Source organism: Ursus maritimus, unplaced genomic scaffold, assembly GCF_017311325.1.
Source record: "Ursus maritimus isolate PB19 unplaced genomic scaffold, ASM1731132v1 scaffold_24, whole genome shotgun sequence".
Classification (NCBI taxonomy): Eukaryota; Metazoa; Chordata; class Mammalia; order Carnivora; family Ursidae; genus Ursus; species Ursus maritimus.
In genome coordinates this window covers 8,407,941-8,428,794 of record NW_024424897.1, presented here as the reverse complement: position 1 = coordinate 8,428,794, position 20,854 = coordinate 8,407,941, and the positions used below count along the sequence as shown (strand labels likewise).

General features: G+C 54.6%; 1 protein-coding gene across 1 annotated transcript in view; it reads right to left on the bottom strand.

The window, feature by feature from the left end:
- Positions 1–2,164: 2,164 nt before the first annotated feature.
- Positions 2,165–20,854, bottom strand: part of SLC39A11 (solute carrier family 39 member 11) — a 582,750-nt gene continuing 564,060 nt past the window's right edge. The window contains exons 10-11 of the transcript XR_005837336.1: positions 2,764–3,422; positions 2,165–2,520 (exon numbers count right to left, since the gene is read on the bottom strand). The gene's annotated coding sequence lies outside the window, so the exon portion shown is untranslated. The remainder of the gene's footprint in view (positions 2,521–2,763; positions 3,423–20,854) is intronic.

Genomic DNA, 20,854 nt, shown 5'->3' with positions numbered 1-20,854 from the left:
GGATTCTGTGATTTTATGTGAATGAGAAGATAAGAGAGCGAGAAAGAGGAGATTGTTGCCTTTGGCACAACAGTGAGACATCGGGAACTGAAGACCGTACATGGGACATGAACGAAGGGCACGTCTGAAATGAGTCCATCTTTTTTTTTTTTTTTAAAGATTTTATTTATTTATTCGACAGGATAGAGACAGCCAGCGAGAGAGGGAACACAAGCAGGGGGAGTGGGAGAGGAAGAAGCAGGCTCATAGTGGAGGAGCCTGATGTGGGGCTCGATCCCATAACGCCGGGATCACGCCCTGAGCCGAAGGCAGACGCTTAACCGCTGTGCTACCCAGGCGCCCCTGAGTCCATCTTTTTAAAAAGAAAAGTGGTGCCCAAGGCCCTGGGCTAGCCTTCCCTCAACACAGTGAAGGCAGAAGAGCCAGAACAGGGGCAAAGACTCGGGTGCATGGGGGATCTCGATCTTTACACACGGGTAACGAGAGACGGGTTTCTAGATGTTTGCATGTGCATCTCCACCTTAGCAGGCAATGACCCCCCGTGTAGCCACAGCGAGCAAGAGGGGCGGGATGAGCCGGAGGCTCGCGTTCCAGCACCACAGACGCTCATGCCCGTCTTTCAACAGAAAAGATGGAGGCCTGATCCCCCGACAAGAAGCAACAGCTTCGGGACGGCATACAATCCCGAAAGCCCGGCTTTGACTAACCTGAAAAGAACCTGTAATTTGCCTTTGGATTGTTCTTACTTGTCAAGAACACCAAAAATTGGGCAGGTACAACCTTCCCGTCCTCCTCCACCGCCCACGACCACCACCAAGTTCCGCTCCCTGATCCCAGATAAAGTCAGTGTCTGGAGAGGGAAGAGGGAGCCGGGAGGCCCCATTCGACACGACTGGAGTGGAACTCAAAGGTGATCTGGGAGACTTTAGAGGGAAAGTACACACTTGGGCCCCATTTACATGCCCTTGATATTTCAAAGAATCCTAGAGTTCAAAGGCATTTCAGGAAGTCCTCCAGCCAACTCCTTTGCTCCCTAGACAACCCCGTCCCCCGTCCCGATGACTTTAGCTCTTAACTCTCTCTCTAGCAAAGATGCAGAGTTTTCTTCTTGGCTCCTTCTACGTGGTACGTGCATGTCTGTCAGACATGCGTAGTCTGTTTCCCCGCCGTTCGCAGTGGTTGTGGTAATTTTTGTTTCCCGATGATCTGCTCTGTTCTTAACAAGAAAGGTTAGCGTCACCTTTTTTAAGTAGGACTGTATTGGAGAGGAATCCCTGATCCCTTGAATGGCTCCCATCTCCATCATCCACAGCACGTCTTGTGAAGGAAGTGGTCTCAGCTGGTTCGTTACACCCAGGTTTTTATTCAATCTCATGCAAGCCTACCACCCGGGAAACACCTGACATGGTCGGGATTGGTGCTTGATCCAATGGCCTCCATCTGTAGCCTGCCCAGTGGTCAATGATGTGGTCAGACGCAAGGGTTCTGGATGGCAGCTGGCCAGGCTAATCAAGCGAGCGACGGCAGGGAACTTAGCAGCAGAAGCAACGTCAGCAAGCCACCCAGGAGGGTGGCCAATTTTTCTGGTTTGCCCAGGACTGTCCCAGGTTTATCACCAAAAAGTCGCGTGTCCCAGGATACCTCTCAGCCCAGGGTAAACTGGGATGGCTACCACCCCTCAGCTCATTGTCACAGGAGAATTCTAGAATCAGGAGCAGTGAGTCCTGCTGCTGAGCAGATGATTAGAATGACTACGGCGTCAGAGTTCTTGCTGTTCCTGGAAACTGTCTAGTGAATGGATGTCTTGAATGACTTTGGGCTTCTAGAAAGGCCTCGCTGGACAGGTGCTGGGCAGACTCTTCCTGTCTACCTTACTTCGAGAGCAATTTGGAATAAACCCACGTTAATGGAGGTGATCTAAGCGGGTCTCTGTTCCTTGAAACCTGAAGGACTCTAACCAGTGCGACGAGTCTGTGTGCATGTCAAGGAAGGAAGACCAAAGCCCCCAAACAAACCTTATGTTTCAACAGCAGGAAACGACCTCAAGAGGTGCTCCTCACTCATTTTGTGGGGAATCTGAGAGGCCAAGAAGGACCCCATTGCTCCCCTGAGCAGACACTGAAGTCACTCTATGATCACAGAAACACATCAGCTACAACAAAGAGAAGATATGTGTGTATGGCTTTAATTTTTCTACAAAGGCAAGCCATCCGTTTGCTTTCGAAGTTGAACGAACGGACACCTTTCGCTCTGCAATTTAGACAAGGTCGACTCTAGAATTTCAGTCATGTGCACGGTGGCCCTGGAGGGGAGGACCACACAGGACTCGTGTTTCGAGGGGCCCGATCTGCCGTCAGGAGTGTCGTCAGCATCCGAGGGGAAGAGGGTCTTCAATAAACACACCAGCTCTGGTAGCTAGATGGTCTATGATGAAGCACCATGCTCGGGCAGGGGCCCCAGCTGCCATCTGAGAGGAGGGGTCTTCTCGGCTGGCGGTGCGTCTGTGTCAACAGAAGACAGCTGGGAAACGAATAGAATACCATGTCAATTGTACACCAAAATGACATTAAAAAAAAAAAAGAGAGAAAACAGCTGGGATGAACACACAGCATTCAGTTTTTGCTCTTCCAGACAAACACCTGTGTGGGATCCAAGCAAAGAAAGCTGGACATGGAGGATACCCGCCTTCCTGACCCCGCGCCCCTACAGGAGCCCCCTCCAATGTCCCTGACACCCGAGGTCCCGAAGAACTTCGGCACTGACCTGCATGGCTCTGGAACCTGATGGGCCAGATCCAGAAGAAGCGAGAGGACATTCTATTCCAATGCTGCTCACATAGCCACACAAACACTGGCCTCTCCAGAAGGAACAGGAACAAAAATTAAAATCCCATTTGGCCTAAGTGTGGTTAACAATTCACTCTGTATCCGGCTGGAAGATAATGGAGCAAACAAGAATTGCCGAGTCCAAAGGCACAGCAGACGGGGGAGCTGGGGGGCAAGAAAGGGTGTGGTAGAAAGCCCTTTGGTTTCCGGGCACTGGGGGGAGGCTTAAGGGCAGGAGGCAGCAGAGGAAACGTCTTCCACAAGAAGGCAGGACAAGGTCTGTGATGACGGTAACTTGTCCAACAGTAGGTCACGTCCAACCGCAGGTCACGTCCAGTTCATGCCGGTCCACACAGAGACTATTCCTCAGTGCGAGGGTCTTTCCTTTCCCCTCCAATGTCTTCTCAAATCCAGAAGTTCCTTCATTGTCCAAAATAAGAATTCTTAATCAGACCCAGAGCTCTTGCCTCTTAAGAGATGGTCCCACCTTAGGTGGGTCCTTTGCAAGGTCCTGATGGCATACGTCGGCTCCCCCCAGGTTCCCGGTGGGAAGTATGGCGAGGAAGAGGAGCCCTTAGCTGCTCCTCCTTTCCAGGCCTGTAGACCGAAACACAGCATCGGAGTTAGACTCTGCCTTCTCTTTCGTCAGCAGTGAGCTGGACTCTCCTGTCTTTAGTCCATACGGTTCTAGCTGGCGCACAGAACCCACAGTGCGGAAAGCACTGTTTGGGCTAAGACAGGGGAAGAAAAAAAAAAAAAAGGAAGGCCTATTTATACCACTCAAGGAACTCCCCCTACACTGAATTACCACCAGGAACCCTCCACACAGATCTCACCACTATACCACATAGCCGATTTAAACAAACAAAAACGACAACAAAAAACCCAAAACACTGAATATAGCCAGCCCAGGGGAAGTGGAAGCTTCTGTTTTTCAGCATGTCATGACACTGCACGGGAGATTCGGCACAGGATACATGGAGGTGTTAGGTCGCCCACTGTAGAGACAGGAAAACTGAGGCACAGAGGGTGCCAGGATGGCCAGGGCGTAGTCCCTAATGTTCACTTTAGCTGGGACTTCTGTCTGTTCTCACAAATCCCTTAACAAAAAATTAGCAAATTATCCAGAACAGATGGGGTCCCTTGGAGGAAACAGGACGACGTGGCTTAACACATTTGCTTTCCTATGGTGATTGCAAATAAGCGAAGCTGGACGTGGGCTCCACATATTTCCTGACTTCCCACCACCCCCTGTGACCCCCATTTCTGAGGGGCAAATATATTTAGTGCCACCAAATGCCCTCAGGGGACTTCCCCATTTTAAAATCGGTGAGACCCAGCGAGGCAAGCAAGGGGCCTACTCCCCAGCATGGATAATCCAGGCCTCACGATTGCGGCAATCGCCATCCGCCCATAAGGACCAACAGGGACACGTGCAAATGCGTGCATTGCCAAGGACCAGCCCGGTGAGATGCTGTGGAAACGGACACAGAGCAGACAGGCGAGCCCCGCCCTCGCAGGCCTCGGGACAGAGGAGATCCTGATCAAGCACGCGGCTGGAAGGACATTGGTGCTGAGGGACACGCAGTGCAGATTCTGGGGGCGGTCTGGGCTAAAGGCCCCCATCGGCCCCTCTGCAGACCCACTATGGGGGTCGCAGCCCAGCCTGTGCAGGGGCGCTCTCCTTCCCGTGGGCTTTGCCACCCCCCTGGCAGGGATGTGGGTGGCTGCCGAGACACCCAGAAACTGGGCACTGTCAGAGGCGGCAGGAGGTCCCAGTGAGGGCCTGCTCCGGGGAGATGGAGCAGAGAGAACGCAGAAGGCATTCCTCTGCAGGAGAGCTGCAAGGGGGGAGTGTGCGTGTTAGAACCACCTACCCACCAAAAGCCAGGCGGTGTGCCCACGCAGAGGCGCTCCGGCGCTCGGAGAGGCTCTCTGATTGGCCGCCAAGAGGAAACCGTAAGTCTCACCCAGGTGCTGCCTGGGCTCTCCAGACACTCTCTCATTTGGACCTGAAAATACCCTGAAGAGCCCCAAAGGTCTGCTAACTTTCCTCTGGTTCCCTTCCCCTCCCGGGCAGCAGCCCTCCGCGCTGTCTCCCAGAGGGCCAGGAGGAGCCTTTTCCCCAGGGAGACGCACGCAGCTAGCAGATTAATTGGCAGCAGCGGGTGAATCACACAGGGACTTCCTTCTTGTTGCCTGGCAACCACATGCACTTGGCAGGGGGACATTAAACACAGAGGGGAATGTTGGGAGGCATTTGCAAAATAAAATAAAAAGCAAAACATACAACACCCCAGACTCATCCCAGCACGCAGACCCAGCCAAGGCGGCTGGTGGAGGAGGGGGTCAGGATGGGGTGCAGGGGGAGAGGAGGGAATCACTGTAGGGAAGGAAAATAAGGTTAGGACAGAACCAGCCCAACAGAGCCTAACACTCCTGCCCTCCCTCCTCCAATAAACTCTGCTAGGTGTAGCATTTGTATTTGGCCGGAGACACGCCTCCATGAGCCTAGAGAAAGGCAAGAGGGGGCTCACAGATGCACAGACACCTAGAGATTTGCAAGATGACCTAGAAACACGCAGCCCGGAGGGGTTGCAAAGCCTGCCGCCGGGTGACTGTACCTGCTGTTTATGCTTGTCCAGTGTGCATCGTGCCCAGGTGAAGTCACTCTGCCACCTCCAGAGAAGGATCCCCTTCCCCCATTCCTTTTCCACTTGAGTGTTTTCATCCCCGTTGCCATGGCCACTGGCGCTGATTAGACAAACCTCCGACACACCGCCTTGCCCTTCAGAACCTGTCTCTGGCCTCTGAAAACTCCCGGGACAGAAGTGAAATGTACATAGCGTCTGTGTCGGGAACAGCCCATGGAAGCAAAACTGAGGACCAGGAAAGGGAGCACAGGGGCGCCTGGGTGGCACAGCGGTTAATCGTCTGCCTTTGGCTCAGGGCGTGATCCCGGCGTTACGGGATGGAGTCCCACATCAGGCTCTTCCGCTATGAGCCTGCTTCTTCCTCTCCCACTCCCCCTGCTTGTGTTCCCTCTCTCGCTGGCTGTCTCTCTCTGTCGAATAAATAAATAAAATCTTTAAAAAAAAAAAAAAAAAGGAAAGGGAGCACAGGAGCAAGAGAGCCTGTGGCTGGCTCACTGTTAGCCCCCAAAGACACCCACGTCCTAATCCAGGCAACCTGTGAATGTGACCCACGGTGGCAGAAGGGGTCTGATGTGTAGAGATGATCCTGGAAGACCCAGGTAGGCCCCAAGGGTCAGCACGAGGGTCCTTACAAGAGGGAGGTGGGGAGGAGAGACGACACAGGAGAGGGAGTGAAATGTGAAAATGCTGGCAGGAGTCTGGAGTGATTCAGGGAGGAATCGGAAACGCAGAGGTCTCCGGAAGCTGGAAAAGGCAAGGAAATGGATTCTTCCCTAGCACTTCCAGAAGGAACCAGCCCTGCGGGTACTTTGACTTTAGTCCAGCGGAATGAGCTTCCAGAATGTATGAGAATAAATTTGTGTTGTTTTAAGCCACGAAGTTTGTGGTAATTTTACAGCGGTCATAGGGAGCTAATCTTGTCCATCGGGCATACCACGCCTCTGTTTCCCGGTAGATCTACAGAAGAGGAGATCGCGGTGCGCATGCAGAGGTTCAGAAGGGACGGGGTCCCGCATTTGGCTTAGAAATGTCTAACAGACACCCTGCAGGCTCAGGAGGAAAAGCTCAGGTCCCTGAGAGCCACTGAGGCAAGCAGCAGCCCAGGCTTGGAAGCACGTTCTCAAATTATACCATTTGTGACTGTCACTTGGGCTGGTGGCTTAATCTCTGCAAGTCTCAGTTCCATCATCTGAAAAACAGAGATGATATTATTATCTGCCTTGCAGAGCTTTGAGGATTAAATGATACATTGCATGAAAAGCACACCACAGATGCCAAGTATACAGATACAAATGGTAACTCAGAAAGGATTAGGCATGGACATATGGGCAGAAGCTGTTAGCGGACTACTCCACCACAGTATCCTAGCTTTTCTACTTAGTAACATAACTCTGAGTTTTGGCTGGCACACTGTGGCCCAAAGCAAAAAGATTGTAGCTAGCTATGGCCATGTGACTAAGATCTGGCCAAAGAGATGTAGGTAAAAGTGTTGTGGGATCTCTGGGAAGTGTGTTCGAAAGGTGTTGGAAGGATGCCACTGTCTTCCCCTGTCTGCCTTTCCTACCTTCTGCTTTCAACGAGGACATGATGGCTGGTGCTCCAGCAGCCATTTTGGACCATGAGGGACATTGAAGGTGGGAGTCATGCACTAAGATGATCTAACAAGAAGATGGGAACCTGGGTCCCTGGTAACTCCAGAACCACCATATTAGCCTTGGATGGCCTTTCTCTGGATTTCTGTTATGCGGGAGAGAATGTTCTTAGTTATTAAGTCATTGCCATTTTAGAGTTTTCTAGTAACCATAGTGGAGACAATATATCACAGATCTAGAAAAACAGGTTTCACAGTCAGTCTAGGCTAGTGGTTCTCAAAGTGTAGCCCTGGACCGACAGCTTGAGCAAGCACCTGGGAACTTGTTAGAAATGCAAATTCTCAGGCCCCACCCCAGACTTACTGAATCTAAAACCCTGGGAGTGGAGCTCAGCAGTCTGTGTTTTAACAAGTTCTCCAGGTGGTTCTGGTACACTCAAGTGTGAGAACCACCATTCTAGAGCAAACTTTCTTAACTCTGGATGTAATGATATTTGGGGTTAGATAACTTCATTATGGGAGGGGGGGGCTGTCCTATGCATTGCAAGATGCTTAGCAGCGTCCTTGACCTCTACCCAGTAGATCCAGTAGCACTCTCCTCTCCGTGTGACCCTCCAAAGTGTCTCCGACATTGTAAGTGAGTAAGGGCTGGGAGGGGGGTCAGAAAAATAACTCCCAGTTGAGAAATGCTTTCTCTCGGTGGTGGTCTGTTCTTGAACTTGGCTGCACATTAGCACCACCTGGGACGCTTCTCAAAATTCCACTTTTCCCTCCAGACGGGTTAAATCAGAATCTACTAGGGCAGAACGAGGTGGCAGTTAAAGCTCTCCAGGTAATTCCAGTGTGAGGCCAATGCTGGGAGCCCCTGCATGCTGCAGAGGGCCAGCAGGCCCGGAGAAGAGACGGCTCCGAAAAGGGGAAGGTGACACCCCACAATCCTGACTATGGGAAGCCCACGAGATGCTTCCGAGCAGACACTATAAAAGCATGACTGCTGTCAGCCCAGCAACGGGCATCCTAGTGGCCAGATGGGGTGACTAGATGGGGAGGAATTCCTGGTGGCTGTGTCACCCCATTTCCCATCAGAACTGGGCGGACACCTTTCAGTGTCTCCCATGAATAACCACACAAAGACTCAGTTCCCTCCCCTAATAAACAGCACACAATGAACCGGCTCCCATGAGCTAGAAACATGAGCTCATTCAACAAAAAGAACCATCTTCATAAAGACAGTGGTACAGCAGTGGGGCCTGTTTAGAAACGGGGAGCATTAACTCTTCTTCCAATGGGTAAACTCCCCAGGCACTGAAACCACAATCCTCCCACAAGGATGCACTCGGAGCAAGGCGAGATTTCCCATATATTGAACGCAGCCCTGCAAATCAGCTTGGCTGGGGCTTCGCACTGGGTTGGAGCAGGAGGGAAGGAAAGATTTCAAAGAGAAACCAGCAATGAAGAAAGGGAAAGGCAGGTTGGTGCTCTGGATCCTTGAAAAGAAAGATGAAGTCTGTGTAAATTGTCCCTCCTGCTGGGACTGTCTTTTCCTCCATTATTTTCCTCCCTTCCTGCCCTGCCTAAAATGCTGAGCCAAGCTCTTCCTGGGCCCAAACCATTAACTCCAGAATGTCACTGGAGGAGGTGGGTGGGGGGAGTGGAGAAAAGGAGGAGGAAGAGGAGAGGAGGTGAAGAGGAGAGGACAGGAGAAAGAGGAGGAGGGGGAAGAGCGAGAGAGAAGCTCACAGGGCCCTGACGTTCTCAGGTATCCCTTCATGGCAGCACCCGGATGAGCTGGCCTCTCCGTCCCCTGCCTACGTCTGCCCTGCTTGGCTAGCCGTCAGTCCTGCTTGGCTAGCCGAGATGCAAAGATGGGTCTGTAACTCTCAGAGGAAAAGCCCCCCCCACCCCATGGTGAGTCTCTTAGAGGCTGAGGCTCAGCGCGATGGAGCCCACCAGCACATTCCCGTCCTTTCTCGGAGGTCCTGCCCTCTGTTCTTTCAGTCCACTTCATGTGGCCGATTGGAACAAGGTAGAACTCCAATTGCTCTGTACCAGTGGTATGGAAGAGGCAAGGAAGGAACTCAGGTCCTTTTTTCTCTTCCGGGGGCCTTTTAACAGGTCCCTGGGCTACCAGTCCAAAGTGTGCAGGACTGGCTGCCGACACTGGTCATTTCCAGGGCTCCCCCATCCGTCTCCCTATACTACCGCCCTTCTTCAGACTCCAAATCTCTCTTTCACTTGACAAAACCCCTGGTTCTCTCCAGCCTGTAAACCTCGTGTGCAAATGTCCTGACTCTTACAAATGTGTTAAAAAATAAACTTTAAAAAGCTTCCAGATGTTCTGTTTGTATGGTGGTGTTTCTCTGCTCCTGTCTCCAGAGGCCAATGCGTGATGTCCAGCCTCCTGATTGCCCGGATGAAACAGGAGGCGGCCAAGAGGCACGGCCTGGGGGTAGGGGAGGAGGATGCCTCTTCCCGTGGGACCACTCTCAACCGATTGGTCCGTCAACCCTCCCCCTGCCAAGACGTGACCCTATGCTTCCCCTTCCTTCTTCCACCATCCCCCACGGCCCTCTCCTTCCATCCTCCTAGGTGAGACAGACATCCCTGAGGTTTGTTCCATGGAGTGCAGAGATTCCCCAAACGACCCCAAAAGAGCAAGCTGGAGGTCGCCAAACAATAGGCCTGCAGGCTTCGTGTCCTCAGAGCACCCACCTCATCACTCCCTTGACATCCTCATACCAACTGCCTCTGACACAGAGTTGAGCATGCAATGACACAGTGCGTCCCTTACGTGGAAGGGGTGAAATCACTATCACCAGACATCGGAGCAGCTGGACCAGCCGGAACAGGGGAATGGTGTTCATGGCTGGTCAAGGCCCCTTGGAGCTCACGGCCTCTGATCTATGGAAAGGAAATTGCCAACGGGCAGCCTTGTGCACACACGGCCCCACACGCACCCTTCCCAGCACATACACACCTGAGGGCAGAGGATTCTTTGCACAAGGTGACGCCGGCTCCCTTTGATGCTCGCCGGATGTGTTCCCATTGGGTGAAACCCAGACCTTAATAAAACCGGGCATTATCAAGAAGCTGGTGGTTGGTGATTGCACCGGCCTGTTATCTCTGTGGCCCTGGGTGGGGCTGCTTTGTGGTTCTCCACTGAAAAGCATTAACTTCTAGGTGGATCAAAGACCCTTCCGAACCAACCAACCTGGGTCCCTTGTTTATCCACAGGAGACTGTTCCAAAAGATGGAGTTTAAAGATAATAGGGACCCCAGTCCAACACTCCCCTCTGTCCTCCCCTTATCATGTAGCCTGTCCCTCCGGGGCCACCCAATGGCCAATCACAAGGCCCTTCTCCTCTCCTTCTTCAGATGGCCCATTTAACAACGGCTAATAGGGGACTGGGCCAGAAAGTGTCCGGCTCTACTGTAACAATGGGGACCACGGGGACAGAGGGACACCTGCTTGGAGGCCATGCAGGAGCTCCTCTGTCCTCTGTGAATCAAGCCAGGGATGGGGTTCCACAGGACGACTGGTGGAACCCCTCTTTCCTCGGGAGGGATAAATGGACAGGTGCCCTCAGCGGGTCCCTGAAGTCCCCGTGGGACTCTACTGTCTACCCAGACGTGTGAGGGCCTGTGGCCAGCCTATAGTGAGGACACAGCGGGACCTCTGACTTGGCTGGATCTGGAACACCAAGCGCTGTCATGGGAGAGAAAGAGCACATGCATTCAAAGACTGTGGTGCGGGCAGGCTTCGGGGGCCCCGAATGTTCCTCCTCAGCACCTCGGAGGTCTGTCACGGGGCAGCTGGGGGCTCGCGCAGCAACCGTGTTTGCCGTCTGCGTGCGGAGCACCCCGCTTAGCGTCTGGCCCCGAGGAGGCACAGGAACGAACGAACGAACGAACGAATGACGGAACCGGTGAATCCTTGGCCACATACGCTAGTTACCTCGCGGGTGCGGGAGGGACGTGGGCCACAGACACTCCTTCCTACGGAGAGGGAAACAGTCAGGAAGCACATCTCACTGGAGACATCTCCACTTATAGGAACGGAGTCAAATCAAGGACCAAGTCCGGATCTCGGGCAAGTTCCCTCAATTCTCTCAAACCCACGTGTTAAACGGGAATAAGAGCAGCACCTCGCCCGCCGTAGGATTGTTGCGAGGACTGAGTGAAATAGGAAAGGCTCCCTAAGTCCATCTGTCACTATCATCGCATCTATCCCTATCTGTACTAAGAAATACATGAGCGCGTGTCCCAGGAAGGAAGGACGATGAGTCACCGCTTGGTTATTTTCCTGGTCCAGACCAGACCTCACAGGTGTACAGGAACTCCAGACCTTTCTGATGTTACCTTTTTTTTTCTTTTGTAATCAATAACTCTGTTCTGTAGCATTTAGATTCCTTCCATGCTCTTCCCTAAAATGTGGGGGGGGGGGGGTGTGCCTGGTACAGGCAGCAGGGAAGACAGCCCCTCTGAAAGAGCCCCCACCGTGAACGAGGCAGACCGAGCTGACAGGACGGGGCTGAGGCAAACCGGGACTCTAGCTTTGCTGTTCAATCTGGAAGCGCATGGATGTCCTTCGCCTCCAGCTCCTGGGTCCTGCCCTTGCTTCTCTCCTCCTTCCAACCTGTGTCCACTCCTCCTCGAGCCTCTGGACCGCCAGCTCTGTCCCCCTCTCACTGGAGACACTAGCGCCCGGACAGCCAGCTCAGGCCACCCCGACAGGAAAGGGGGCCTCTGGGGCCCGGGCCCAGCACTGCCCAGACGGCATGTGGCGCAGGTGCCAAGGGGACGGGGACGTGGGGCCTCAGCACCCGCCCATCAGGACACGGCCAGGCTGTTACCCAAGGCTGCAGCTGGGCTCTCAGAGGCCGGAGGAGGTCAGGCAGCAAGTTCACAGGACAGGCCACCCACACGGCACATCAGGGCCTCTGGACTGTCCCCGGGGACAGCGCGGCTCCGGCCCTTGGCCCTGACTCGGAACACTCCACCATATGGCCTCCCTCAGGGAGGATGAGAGGAGGAAAAGAATAAACCAGGGGCAAGAGAGAGCCACACCTCCTTCTGGGCACCAGGGACCCTTCCCGGGCTTGGGGGAGGGGAGGCTGGAACTGAGAAAAGCAGGAGGGCGTCACACAGGAAACCGGCAACTGTGACAGCAGTGTGCCCATGATGAGACGGGGTCTTCCTCTCTGTGCTCTGCATGCAGCCCCCAGAGAGCTCCCAGGGTTGGATCTGAACTTCAAACGGCCTGAACCTTGGGTTACTTCACACTTTTCTAATTAAAGACCCAAAACTGGATTTTCACGTTCGCAGAGACAGCTTTGACCAAAAGTGTAGGCAGTGGAACAAAACAGGAAGAGAAGTCTCTCTCTTGTTCCCGCTCCCTTCCCTCTCAAAGTACAGGGCGAGCGATGGGGTGGGGTGGGGGGCACGAGGGGGCAAACAAAATCTTGGCAGCCTGGGCCTCTCGGTCCCCTGGAGCCTGCCTGTGTTCTGTTGAAAGCTTTTCTCTTTCCTTTGGTCCTGCAGACACCAGTTGGTTGGTCACTGGTTGGGGCAGGGGTGGGGGTGGAGGGGAGCTGGGTGAGGCTCTGAGAAAAGAGAAGAAAGAGGTGAAGAACGGATTCTGCGGCGCAGCTGTGGAGGAAAGAGCCTGCATGCCTCACCTGGGCGGAAGGCAGCCTTCCCAGGTTCCTGGGCATGCTGGGACTTGCTGGAAACCAGAGCCCTGGCTGGCAGATCGAGGGTGGACAGTGGAACCAGAATTCAAAGGGGCAGCCGGAGGAGGGGGGGCCCCATGGGGGAAGAGGGGGAGGCTTCAGTGAATCATATAAATTAGAGACAGAAAGGATGTCAGGCCACCTTCACTTCCTTCCTCTCCTAATGTGAATTATCTCATTAGCCCCGAGCTTCCCAGAGGCTGACTCTAAATGATTCCTGTAATGGGGAGTTCAGTCCCCAGCCTCCCTATGGGGTCGGACTCCTAGGAGGGCTTTGAAGGGCTCTTAAAGGGCCAGCAGCAAACCACGCCAGTCAACCTATGCGACACGAAGCACCTTCTTCAGGCTCTTCACACAACATGAGTCGGACCCTTGTGCCCCGTGTTTCCACTTACAGGAATTTACTGTGAGAAAACAGTCATGGACATTGGGACAGGCTCGTCAACGACACCCCCTTTTCCCAAAAAATGAGAGTCACCGTTCTAATCCCTGGCACCTGTAAATGTCACCTTATGTGAAAAAAGGGACGTGGCAGGTGAGATTAAGTTAAGGGTCTTGAAATGGGGAGAGGATCCTGGATTACCCAGATGGGCCCTAAATGCCACCACAAAGGTCCTTATCAGGGGGAGGCAGACGGAGGCCTGAGGACAGAGAGAAGGACGGACATGAACACAGAGGCAGAGGCTGGCGTGATGTGGCCACAAGCCAAGGAGCATGGCGGCCTCCAGAGGCTGCAGGAGGCCAGGAGCAACTCTTCCCTGGAGGCTCCAGGAGGAACTGGCTCTACCCACAACTTGATTTTAGTCCCATAAGACTCATTTCAGACTTCCGGCTGCCAGAACTGTAAGAGAGTACATTTGTGGTTTGGGGTTTTTTTTTGTTTTTTTCCTTTTTAAGAGAGAGAGCGCACGTGTGCTAGCAGGACAGTGCGGGGAGGGGCAAGGGGAGAGGGAGAGAGAGAATCTCAAGCAGCGTCCACACCCAGCATGTGAGCCCAACGAGGGACTTGAATGACCCTGACATCATGACCTGAGCCAAAAATCGAGAGTCGGACGCTTAACCAACAGAGGCACCCAGGCACCTTACATTTGTGTTGTTTTAAACCCCCGCCCCCGTTGGTGGTGACAGCAGCCCCCCGAAACTAGGACAGATATGAACCAAGTTCTTGCTACCAGGATGGTCTTCAGAGCCCTTCACAGCAAAAGAGAAAATGTGGGAAACATCAAAGAACTGTTCAAAAATACCTACGCCGTGGGTCCTACGATGAAATACTATACAACCATAAAAACACTGAAATATTAAAAAAAAAAAAAATAAGGGATGGCTATATAATGGAATACAGATTCTTAATATTTCCCTTGCCTTTTATAAAATGTAACAGTAAGCACCTTATAACTACCTCTGTCACCCTACACGTCACAGTTTGGCAGAGAGAGTCGAATCCCGGGTCAGGACCTTTCTGGGCTGTGAAGACTGCCCCCTAGCAGAAGGGCTCTGCTCCCCACACACCTCGGCCTGGCATCGCGGGCCTGCAGGCTCTCCTAACGCACGAACCAGTCCTGTCTCCCTACACGCAGTCTGGTCCCCTGGGCTCCTCCCCTCAAGCCTGGTCCCCTGACCCACCACAGAGCACGTTCTCGTCTGCTTCATATGCTTACGCTGAGGCTGCCATAACCAATGACTACAGTCTGGCGGCAAAATGCAACAGACACTCCTGTTCTCCTAGTTCAGGAGGACAGAAGTCCAAAATCAGGGTGTGGGCAGGGCTGGTTCCTTCCAGAGGCTGGGAGGGGGAACCCATTCCAGGCATGTGTCCCAGCAGCTGCTGGCTGCCCGCCGTCCTTAGCCTGTGGACGCTTCCCTTCAATTTCTGTTCCCATCTGGAGATCCCCATCCTCTCTGTGTCTCTCTGTACCCCACCCCCCCCCGCCCAGGACTTGTCAGTGGGTCCTTCGCGAATTGTGTCTGCAGAGACCCTATTTGCAAACACAAGGTCATATTGGAGGTTCTGGGTGGCCGTGACTTCTGGGGGATGCTCTTTCATGCACTGCAGACGGCCTTCATCACTCTCTCTCCTCCAGCTTCCTTTACTTCAGGTCTCAGCAATTCCACAAGGTCTTCTTGGATCCTTCCCGGTCCCTTTTGGAAGAACCCAGAGGCAGACAGAGTCTCCTGAAATGACGAGGGCGGGTAGCCTCAGGAGAGATGGAATTCTCCACTGTGCAAGGGTTCCCGCAGAGAACACCTCTCCGGAGAGACTCAGAGGAGATTCTGGTCTGGACGGGAGAGGGAATGAGATGGTCAGGGAAGAGTCTGGCTTTATGAGAGCAAGGACACCCAACCCACTTGGCACGGTGCTGGGCAAGGAGAAGGCGCTCACCAGATGTTTACTGCCCCACCAGAGAGGCCCCCGCAAACCTCAACGTTCCTCCTTTCAATGAACGTGTGGAACATTTTGGAACAAAACAAAAAATTTGACGATTTGTATATTCAACGACTATTTGTGGAGGGCCTCCTTGGTAAACCGCCTATGAGACACAATCCGACGTTTCTATATGCCTCTCTTTTCTTTCAGGGCAAGATGGTGACAGACCACATGGCCAGAGACACCTAAATCAGCACCTCCATGATTATGTGGACTGAGACTCAGCACCCTCAGAGTTTCTATATGGGCAGGTGGTGGGTTCCTCAGGGAAGCCTAACAGATAAGGCCCTTGCTCCTTCTCGGCGCACTGGGGCAGGGAGAGAAGGCAGAGGAGCGTTCCCTCAGCAGCCAAGGGCAGGCTGTCTGCTCCTGCTGCAGCCCAGACAAAGCACGCCTACCAGGTGGGGATGTATCAGCTGTGGGAGGCCCAAGGAGTTCTAAGCCACCCTCCCAGGGGAGCGCAGACCTCAGGCCCTGCTGGGCTGCGAATCACCGTCAGTACCGCGGTGCCTCGCCCCCGATCTGGGTGGCCCTTAGCCACTCCCGAAGCCTCACCACATTGCTCAGTGATCTCAGCTGGCCTCACACAGACCCTGTCAAATAAGCAGGACAAGTGATGTTATTCTACCCACTTTACAGATGGGGAAACTGCCCGAGTGCTCAATGACTTGCTCGGGGCCACCCAGGGAGTCTGTGTCCCGGGCAGCAGCCCGGCACGCTCCTTCCGCAGCCCAGGCAGGCCAATGGCGCCCCCACCGCCCCCGTACTGCCCATGAGTACTTCAGGGCTTTACACAGGAGACAACGAATATCAGGGGGTGGCTCTTCCCTCTGGGCGCTGGGCTGCTTTTTTGAGACACTGGGGAGCATGACTTCCTAAAACTCCCACCTCTTCCTGTTCCATCCACCTTCCTCCTCCTGCTTGATGGCTGGAAGTGGGAGGGCAGGGGCAGGGGCAGGCAGGACTTGTGTCTGGGCTGGGCCTTTCCCAAGAGCCGCGAAGCATGCCTTCTGGGATCCGGAAGGAGAAGCTCTCATGCACACATGTCCTTTTCCAGGCATGGAGAAAGAAAGGGGACAAGCAGAGGTGACCTGGAGGCCTAGCTCAGCTCTTGAAGCTTTGCCGACCTGCCCATAGAGGTCCTCGAAAATGACCCTCTATTGCACCAAGCTGTCTCAAGCAGCCCCAGGAAGCGGCTGGGTGACTTCAGAGAAGGACAGAGCAAGAAGAACACTACCCTCTTCTGGGGTCACAGGTCAGTGGGGCAGGAGCTAATGATCCTTGGGTCAGGCCTCCAGAGGAGGAGACAGGGTTCCTGTGCTGCAGCCCCCAGCATGACGAACCCACATCACCCCAAGGCATGCACGGCCGAGCTGACGGACACCCAGGAACCAGGACTCTACAGGAACCCCTCAGGGCAGGGCAGGGCAGGGCAAGGCCAGCCCCATCCACAGCCTGCGCCGCCCAGAATGCCCAGGCTGGCTCCTGCGACCTGATCTTCCAGCCAAGGCTTCCCCTTACCAAGCCATTTCTCCGTCCCCTTCCTTGTCCCGTGTGGAGTTTGTCATCCTCAAAGCACCTTGGAGGACATGGTACAACCCCGAGCTGCAGGGGCTCCTCTGCCCTCGGATTCAGGCTGGAGAGGAGCCCTAAGAAGGTGAGTGCATGGTGTGCAGGCCGTGGAAAGCCCGGCTGCCTCCAGCAATCTAGGGCAGCGTCCGGTTCCCATGACACTCTTACTGGCAGCGTTAATAGCTAACCACGTCCCAGACAGGTGCTGGCGGCCTGGCCTTAGGAGATCTCGTTCAGGGTTGACAGTGAGTCACTTCCCTTTTACAGTTTGCTAGCAGACTGAGTCACCCAGAGGCCGAGCCTTCCACACAAGTTCTCACACCTGGGCCAAGTCACATTCGTGCCCATGCCTTCGACCCCCTACTCTCCAGTCAGCTGGGCCCTGTGAAGCCAACCCTCACAGGCCGAGGCCACAAAGCATCCCCGTGACCCAGCCTCTGCCCCGCCCCCGCCCCCACCCACTCCCTCAGCAGGGACAGTGACCCCGGGGCCAGAGGAGTCTGGAGAGATGTCTGAGAGATGGGTGCCTGACAGGTGGTCCCCTGGGCCCGATACTGGGTTAGGTCTCGGTCACCTTGGCCCTTTACCCTAAAGAGCTACCTTCCTAGCCCTCCGCAGGCAAACAAAGGAAGACTAGACGTGGAAAGTTCTAGACGAGGAACCAAAGGACAAAACTGTGAAGCCACGTTAGCTCCATCACTCTGGGGAAGGACAGAGGCTGTGTGGTGGTAAACTGAGTCCCATGACTTCCACATGCTCTCTGTGTGCTGTGTCAGGCGAGAGGCAGGCCTGGCCTGGCAGGACCGGGACCAGGTTCCACGTGCTCTGGAGACACATATTAAACAAACCTCGCCTGGGAGAACAAACCATAAGGGAACCCTTCCTTCCCCCACTCTTGTATGGTATTTTCCTACAAAAAGGTTTTTTATTCAAAAGAGAAAGAGAGAAAAAAATATGAAAAATTTAAAAAAAAAAAAGGAGGGGGAAAAAAAACAAAAACAAAAAAACAAAACCGAAAACCTCACTGAAATAGTTTGGGGATTTACTTTTTTTTAATCCCCAGAAAGTCCCTCCTGCTACCTGGTTTCTAAAACAGACGATAAACACAGATGACATCAGGTTGGACAGCGCTGGGCGTCTCACCGCCAGGGGCTCCCGGCAGGTGTGAGACTGACAGGCTGAGAAGAGATGACACTATTTCTATCATCAGAAGATGGAAAGCGAGGGGGTGGGGAAGGACAGGAGAGGCCGCGCGCCGGGTGTGGCGGGAAACGTGACACGCCGCCAGCCGCTGGCCTTTTGGGTGAACTCCCCTTGTCTGGATGGGGCGACAGGGAGCTCCCTGGGGGCGGGCGGCTGCGTGTCCCCCACCTTTCAGGTATCAGAGTGCAATCTGTCCACGGGGCTCAGAAAGCACGGTTGACTGCTGTGTGCCCCACGGAGCCCCCCGGACTTTCCAGACTGAATTTTGAAATCGGCTTTGGCAGCAGTGGCCTTGGCATGGCCTTGCAGGGCGTGAGGGGCTTTCTCCGCTACACACGTCCTGCACATCGTGTCCGGGGATGCGGCCGGCCAAGCTGCGTCCCCAGTGCCGGGGGGACAGATGCCAGAGGGGAGAGAGGCTCCACCCCCGGTGGCTGGCTCAGGGAGACCAAGTGAGTCATCGGGCCCGAGCGGTGACCATGATGTCCCAGGGTGAAGTGGGAGGCCTGGGGACAGAGCCCGCTGCACAGACGCGAGCCACGGTGACTCACATTTGGACCCGGAGGGGAAGTTCCATCTGCAAGTCCTCTGGATGGCTCTCGTCCCCCGGGTGAGGTCATCCCTGCTGCCGCTCAGAACTGGGACTTGCTTCTTTCCCCCAGAGCCCCGGCGTTTCACTCTCAATTATGGTTATGGCAGAAATCCTCATCTCGGCCGCAGCACCTCTCCCTACCCACCACACACACATGATGGATGGACCTGAGGGGACAGCGTGTCTTCCCTGGTGTCAGGCTTTTTCATCTGTTAAAAAAAAAAAAGTTCTTCCTCCTGATGATCTCATACAGGAGCCTCGGGGACCAAGAGGCAGGGCTGTGATGGGCCTTGGGAAGGAAGTACGCTAAGCCAGCGCCAGTCGGGACCGCCGTGTTGTTACTGTTCATGACTACGGCCATGCAGGCCCAGCCGTCGGGCCACCGTCTTCCTCCATGTCCCCGGGGGCCAACGGTCTGGAAGTAGAGGAGAGCACGGCCGTGGGTAGAAAGTCCCAGCAGGGTCGGTGCCGAGGAGCTCGGCAGAGTCATTCAGAAATACGCTTGAGCTTGGGAGAAATACGCAGGTGAAGACTTCACCCCGCTCATCGTCTTTTCCTTTCTCCAAGCATGTACGACAGAGCATGGACACACTTCTAAGGCTTTACTGGGGAGAAGGAGGTCCTGGCCTCGGGCCTCAGCTGGTTCCTCTGCCATATGCACAGGTGACAGTGACGTCCCTGGACACAGGCGCGAGGTGTGTACCCTGATGGGCGTAAGTTTTCGGTGCATTTAAAATCACAGGACATTAGCTAACAACCACCAAGACCAGGTCCTCATGGAAGCATTCTAAGGAAGACGCCCCACCTGGATGGTCACTGCGACCGCAGGACAGGAAGGACTAACGGCGCATGAGAACATTCCTGCAGCTGTGAGGCTCCCTGTCATCAGAGGGAGAGGAAGATGAGGCGAAGGCAGGGAGGCTGCAGGGCAACGGGGACAGCCCCCCAGAGGAATGGCTCGAGCTGCGTCCCTGAGGGTAGCCTGCTCCCCCCCCCCCGCACTCCCCATCCCACAACTAGAACGGGAAAACGAGGGCCTCCGGGCTCCCTCCTCCCATAACTTCCCCCCTTCCCTTCTGTTTCCTCTTTCACTTCTCTTCCTTGCTGCTGACCCCGCAGCAGGCCCGTGACACTTGGTGGCTCTGCAGGAGACAAACCCATGTGGGAAGCCACGACCCCCGTGCAAGAGGCTATCCTACATCAGGTGATCACAGCTGTTGAGAATCACCCCCTGAGGAATGGCCTGGAAGCTTCTCCGCTCACCCCCACTGTAAATGCCATTCCGTTGTCATACACATGGGATCAGGCAGGACAAACAGGCACCTCAATGCCCCTTCCGTGCGTGCCATCGTCCCTCCACTGCTCCACTCCTCTCGGTCTCCATACCAGCCCCCAGTTAAGTGCGACCACAGCACACTTGTCTCAGAATCCTGCTCCCAGTTCCCTCAGTGGGAAAGCCTGATGCTCTCCCCCATCCCTCCAGGCTCTCCCTGGCCTGGGCCTCATTCGAACCCCTCCTGTGTCCTGTCCTCAGCCTGAATGTCGCTGTTGCCTCTGCAGAACACTCTTCCCCAAGGTGTTCACGGGCTGGCTCCTGCAAGCCTGTGCTCAGGGGTCACCGCAGGGAGGTGCCTGCCCTCCCCTCCCTGCCCTGCACACCCGGCCTGCCTTTCCTGCCCCCACACCTGCTGTTTGGCGCCACACTATCACCTTATGTACAAGCTAATTAACATATTTACTATTTTACAGTTTATCATCCACCCTCCCCCGCACAAGAAGGCCAGTCCCAAGGCAGCAAGATGGTGTCCTCTGCCTAGAACAGTCCTGGCACAGTGGGCCTCCAATAATGCTCTGTTAGGCCATTTCCGAGGGTGCAACGGGCCGTGTATCTTAGAGAATGAACTGCTATTCACGCTGCGGTCACCTGGGGGGGGGGGGCAAGGTGGAGGGTGCTGTATTCACAAAGGCCATGTCCACAATTGGCCTGGAAATTCCCCTGGAGTGCCTCAGTCACACCCCCGCCCCAACTCACACACAGCCCTCCAGTCACTGCAGCACACCCAGCTGCTAAGGAACCCCTTCGCCAGCGGACTCCCCCCCAAGCCCACCCATGATCCATACCATCATCTGAGCGCCTTGTCTCTGCAGAAAACATGCAGGGAGAGAGGGACGGGGTGGAAGAAACACCCAAGTAATAGAAAACCAGCCCCCTCCCCCCCCCCCCGACTGCTGTCAAGGCACGGCGGGGGGGGGGGGGGGG